Source organism: Salvelinus alpinus, chromosome 15, assembly GCF_045679555.1.
Source record: "Salvelinus alpinus chromosome 15, SLU_Salpinus.1, whole genome shotgun sequence".
Classification (NCBI taxonomy): domain Eukaryota; kingdom Metazoa; phylum Chordata; class Actinopteri; order Salmoniformes; family Salmonidae; genus Salvelinus; species Salvelinus alpinus.
In genome coordinates this window covers 2,622,293-2,628,506 of record NC_092100.1, presented here as the reverse complement: position 1 = coordinate 2,628,506, position 6,214 = coordinate 2,622,293, and positions in this window count along the sequence as shown.

The window sequence follows — 6,214 nt, the reverse complement described above, 5'->3', positions numbered from 1 at the left end:
TAAAAAATGAGACTCTCTGTAGGGGGGTCTAAACTCTCTGTAGGGGGGTCTAGACTCTCTGTAGGGTGGTCTAGACTCTCTGTAGGGTGGTCTAGACTCTCTGTAGGGCGGTCTAGACTCTCTGTAGGGGGGTCTAAACTCTCTGTAGGGGGGTGTAGACTCTCTGTAGGGGGGTCTAGAATCTCTGTAGGGGGGTCTAGACTCTCTGTAGGGGGGTCTAAACTCTCTGTAGGGGGGTCTAGACTCTCTGTAGGGGGGGTCTAAACTCTCTGTAGGGGGGTCTAGACTCTCTGTAGGGGGGTCTAGACTCTCTGTAGGGGGGTCTAGACTCTCTGTAGGGTGGTCTAAACTCTTTAGGGCGGTCTAGACTCTCTGTAGGGTGGTCTAGACTCTCTGTAGGGGGGGTCTAAACTCTCTGTAGGGGGGTCTAGACTCTCTGTAGGGTGGTCTAAACTCTTTAGGGCGGTCTAAACTCTCTGTAGGGGGGTCTAGACTCTCTGTAGGGGGCTCTAGACTCTGTAATGTGGTCTAGAATCTCTGTAGGGGGGTCTAAACTCTCTGTAGGGGGATCTAGACTCTGTAGGGGGGTCTAGACTCTCTGTAGGGGGGTCTAAACTCTTTAGGGCGGTCTAGACTCTCTGTAGGGGGGTCTAGACTCTCTGTAGGGGGGTCTAAACTCTTTAGGGCGGTCTAGACTCTCTGTAGGGGGGTCTAGACTCTGTAGGGGGGTCTAGACTCTCTGTAGGGGGGTCTAAACTCTCTGTAGGGGGGTCTAAACTCTCTGTAGGGGGGTCTAGACTCTGTGTAGGGGGGTCTAGACTCCCTGTAGGGTGGTCTAGACTCTGTGTAGGGGGGTCTAGACTCCCTGTAGGGGGGTCTAGACTCTCTGTAGGGTGGTCTAGACTCTCTGTAGGGGGGTCTAGACTCTCTGTAGGGGGGTCTAGACTCTCTGTAGGGTGGTCTAAACTCTTTAGGGCGGTCTAGACTCTCTGTAGGGTGGTCTAGACTCTCTGTAGGGGGGGTCTAAACTCTCTGTAGGGGGGTCTAGACTCTCTGTAGGGTGGTCTAAACTCTTTAGGGCGGTCTAAACTCTCTGTAGGGGGGTCTAGACTCTCTGTAGGGGGCTCTAGACTCTGTAATGTGGTCTAGAATCTCTGTAGGGGGGTCTAAACTCTCTGTAGGGGGATCTAGACTCTGTAGGGGGGTCTAGACTCTCTGTAGGGGGGTCTAAACTCTTTAGGGCGGTCTAGACTCTCTGTAGGGGGGTCTAGACTCTCTGTAGGGGGGTCTAACCTCTTTAGGGCGGTCTAGACTCTCTGTAGGGGGGTCTAGACTCTCTGTAAGGGGGTCTAGACTCTCTGTAGGGGGGTGTAGACTCTCTGTAGGGGGGTGTAGACTCTCTGTAGGGGGGTCTAGACTCTGTAGGGGGGTCTAGACTCTCTGTAGGGGGGTCTAAACTCTTTAGGGCGGTCTAGACTCTCTGTAGGGGGGTCTAGACTCTCTGTAGGGGGGTCTAAACTCTCTGTAGGGGGGTCTAGACTCTGTAGGGGGGTCTAGACTCTCTGTAGGGGGGTCTAAACTCTTTAGGGCGGTCTAGACTCTCTGTAGGGGGGTCTAGACTCTCTGTAGGGGGGTCTAGACTCTCTGTAGGGTGGTCTAAACTCTCTGTAGGGGGGTCTAGACTCTGTAGGGGGGTCTAGACTCTCTGTAGGGGGGTATAAACTATCTGTAGGGGGGTCTAGACTCTGTAGGGGGGTCTAGACTCTCTGTAGGGGGTCTAAACTCTCTGTAGGGGGGGTCTAAACTCTCTGTAGGGGGGTCTAGACTCTCAAGGGGGGTCTAGACTCTCTGTAGGGGGGTCTAGACTCTCTGTAGGGGGGTCTAGACTCTCTGTAGGGGGGTCTAGACTCTCTGTAGGGTGGTCTAGACTATCTGTAGGGGAGTCTAAACTCTCTGTAGGGGGGTGTAGACTCTGTAGGGGGGTCTAGACTCTCTGTAGGGGGGTGTAGACTCTGTAGGGGGGTCTAGACTCTCTGTAGGGGGGTGTAGACTCTGTAGGGGGGTTTAGACTCTCTGTAGGGGGGTGTAGACTCTGTAGGGGGGTCTAGACTCTCTGTAGGGGGGTGTAGACTCTGTAGGGGGGTCTAGACTCTCTGTAGGGGGGTGTAGACTCTGTAGGGGGGTCTAGACTCTCTGTAGGGGGGTGTAGACTCTGTAGGGGGGTCTAGACTCTCTGTAAGGGGGTCTAGACTCTCTGTAGGGGGGTGTAGACTCTCTGTAGGGGGGTGTAGACTCTCTGTAGGGGGGTCTAGACTCTGTAGGGGGGTCTAGACTCTCTGTAGGGGGGTCTAAACTCTTTAGGGCGGTCTAGACTCTCTGTAGGGGGGTCTAGACTCTCTGTAGGGGGGTCTAAACTCTCTGTAGGGGGGTCTAGACTCTGTAGGGGGGTCTAGACTCTCTGTAGGGGGGTCTAAACTCTTTAGGGCGGTCTAGACTCTCTGTAGGGGGGTCTAGACTCTCTGTAGGGGGGTCTAAACTCTCTGTAGGGGGGTCTAGACTCTGTAGGGGGGTCTAGACTCTCTGTAGGGGGTCTCAACTCTCTGTAGGGGGGGTCTAAACTCTCTGTAGGGGGGTCTACACTCTCTGTAGGGGGGTCTAGACTCTGTAGGGGGGTCTAGACTCTCTGTAGGGGGGTCTAAACTCTTTAGGGCGGTCTTAGACTCTCTGTAGGGGGGTCTAGACTCTCTGTAGGGGGGTCTAGACTCTCTGTAGGGTGGTCTAAACTCTCTGTAGGGGGGTCTAGACTCTGTAGGGGGGTCTAGACTCTCTGTAGGGGGGTATAAACTCTCTGTAGGGGGGTCTAGACTCTGTAGGGGGGTCTAGACTCTCTGTAGGGGGTCTAAACTCTCTGTAGGGGGGGTCTAAACTCTCTGTAGGGGGGTCTAAACTCTCTGTAGGGGGGTCTAGACTCTCAAGGGGGGTCTAGACTCTCTGTAGGGGGGTCTAGACTCTGTAGGGGGGTCTAGACTCTCTGTAGGGGGGTCTAAACTCTTTAGGGCGGTCTAGACACTCTTTAGGGCGGTCTAGACTCTCTGTAGGGGGGTCTAGACTCTCTGTAGGGGGGTCTAAACTCTTTAGGGCGGTCTAGACTCTCTGTAGGGGGGTCTAGACTCTCTGTAGGGGGGTCTAAACTCTCTGTAGGGGGGTCTAGACTCTGTAGGGGGGGTCTAGACTCTCTGTAGGGGGGTCTAGACTCTGTAGGGGGGTCTAGACTCTCTGTAGGGGGTCTAAACTCTCTGTAGGGGGGGGTCTAAACTCTCTGTAGGGGGGTCTAGACTCTGTAGGGGGGTCTAGACTCTCTGTAGGGGGGTCTAAACTCTCTGTAGGGGGGTCTAGACTCTGTAGGGGGGTCTAGACTCTCTGTAGGGGGGTCTAAACTCTTTAGGGCGGTCTAGACTCTCTGTAGGGGGGTCTAGACTCTCTGTAGGGGGGTCTAAACTCTCTGTAGGGGGGTCTAAACTCTTTAGGGCGGTCTAGACTCTCTGTAGGGGGGTCTAGACTCTCTGTAGGGGGGTCTAAACTCTTTAGGGCGGTCTAGACTCTCTGTAGGGGGGTCTAGACTCTCTGTAGGGGGATCTAAACTCTCTGTAGGGGGGTCTAGACTCTGTAGGGGGGGTCTAGACTCTCTGTAGGGGGGTCTAGACTCTGTAGGGGGGTCTAGACTCTCTGTAGGGGGTCTAAACTCTCTGTAGGGGGGGGGTCTAAACTCTCTGTAGGGGGGTCTAGACTCTGTAGGGGGGTCTAGACTCTCTGTAGGGGGGTCTAAACTCTCTGTAGGGGGGTCTAGACTCTGTAGGGGGGTCTAGACTCTCTGTAGGGGGGTCTAAACTCTTTAGGGCGGTCTAGACTCTCTGTAGGGGGGTCTAGACTCTCTGTAGGGGGGTCTAAACTCTCTGTAGGGGGGTCTAGACTCTGTAGGGGGGTCTAGACTCTCTGTAGGGGGGTCTAAACTCTTTAGGGCGGTCTAGACTCTCTGTAGGGGGGTCTAGACTCTCTGTAGGGGGGTCTAAACTCTCTGTAGGGGGGTCTAGACTCTGTAGGGGGGTCTAGACTCTCTGTAGGGGGTCTAAACTCTCTGTAGGGGGGGTCTAAACTCTCTGTAGGGGGGTCTACACTCTCTGTAGGGGGGTCTAGACTCTGTAGGGGGGTCTAGACTCTCTGTAGGGGGGTCTAAACTCTTTAGGGCGGTCTAGACTCTCTGTAGGGGGGTCTAGACTCTCTGTAGGGGGGTCTAGACTCTCTGTAGGGTGGTCTAAACTCTCTGTAGGGGGGTCTAGACTCTGTAGGGGGGTCTAGACTCTCTGTAGGGGGGTATAAACTCTCTGTAGGGGGGTCTAGACTCTGTAGGGGGGTCTAGACTCTCTGTAGGGGGTCTAAACTCTCTGTAGGGGGGGTCTAAACTCTCTGTAGGGGGGTCTAAACTCTCTGTAGGGGGGTCTAGACTCTCAAGGGGGGTCTAGACTCTCTGTAGGGGGGTCTAGACTCTCTGTAGGGTGGTCTAGACTATCTGTAGGGGAGTCTAAACTCTCTGTAGGGGGGTGTAGACTCTGTAGGGGGGTCTAGACTCTCTGTAGGGGGGTGTAGACTCTGTAGGGGGGTCTAGACTCTCTGTAGGGGGGTGTAGACTCTGTAGGGGGGTTTAGACTCTCTGTAGGGGGGTGTAGACTCTGTAGGGGGGTCTAGACTCTCTGTAGGGGGGTGTAGACTCTGTAGGGGGGTCTAGACTCTCTGTAGGGGGGTGTAGACTCTGTAGGGGGGTCTAGACTCTCTGTAGGGGGGTGTAGACTCTGTAGGGGGGTCTAGAACTCTCTGTAAGGGGGTCTAGACTCTCTGTAGGGGGGTGTAGACTCTCTGTAGGGGGGTGTAGACTCTCTGTAGGGGGGTCTAGACTCTGTAGGGGGGTCTAGACTCTCTGTAGGGGGGTCTAAACTCTTTAGGGCGGTCTAGACTCTCTGTAGGGGGGTCTAGACTCTCTGTAGGGGGGTCTAAACTCTCTGTAGGGGGGTCTAGACTCTGTAGGGGGGTCTAGACTCTCTGTAGGGGGGTCTAAACTCTTTAGGGCGGTCTAGACTCTCTGTAGGGGGGTCTAGACTCTCTGTAGGGGGGTCTAAACTCTCTGTAGGGGGGTCTAGACTCTGTAGGGGGGTCTAGACTCTCTGTAGGGGGTCTAAACTCTCTGTAGGGGGGGTCTAAACTCTCTGTAGGGGGGTCTACACTCTCTGTAGGGGGGTCTAGACTCTGTAGGGGGGTCTAGACTCTCTGTAGGGGGGTCTAAACTCTTTAGGGCGGTCTAGACTCTCTGTAGGGGGGTCTAGACTCTCTGTAGGGGGGTCTAGACTCTCTGTAGGGTGGTCTAAACTCTCTGTAGGGGGGTCTAGACTCTGTAGGGGGGTCTAGACTCTCTGTAGGGGGGTATAAACTCTCTGTAGGGGGGTCTAGACTCTGTAGGGGGGTCTAGACTCTCTGTAGGGGGTCTAAACTCTCTGTAGGGGGGGTCTAAACTCTCTGTAGGGGGGTCTAAACTCTCTGTAGGGGGGTCTAGACTCTCAAGGGGGGTCTAGACTCTCTGTAGGGGGGTCTAGACTCTCTGTAGGGGGGTCTAGACTCTCTGTAGGGGGGTCTAGACTCTCTGTAGGGGGGTGTAGACTCTGTAGGGGGGTCTAGACTCTCTGTAGGGGGGTGTAGACTCTGTAGGGGGGTCTAGACTCTCTGTAGGGGGGTGTAGACTCTGTAGGGGGGTCTAGACTCTCTGTAGGGGGGTGTAGACTCTGTAGGGGGGTCTAGACTCTCTGTAGGGGGGTGTAGACTCTGTAGGGGGGTGTAGACTCTCTGTAGGGGGGTGTAGACTCTGTAGGGGGGTGTAGTGTAAAGTCTGGTTGCGTCTCAAACAGCACCCTATTCCCTATACAGAGCCTCTAAAGGGAATAGGGACTTCCTCTCTGTGTAATGTCTGTCTTGGACCAGGGGGATGTTGTTGTAGTGTTTATGAGCAGTATAAACCCCTAGTCTTAGTTCTCTGAGGAAGTCTTAAAGGAGAGGATAGCATTCATGAGCAGAACCCCTAGTCTCAGTTCTCTGAGGAAGTCGTAAAGGAGAGGAGAGTGTTTATCAGCAGAACCCCCTAGTCTCAGTTCTCTGAGGAAGTCTTAAAGGA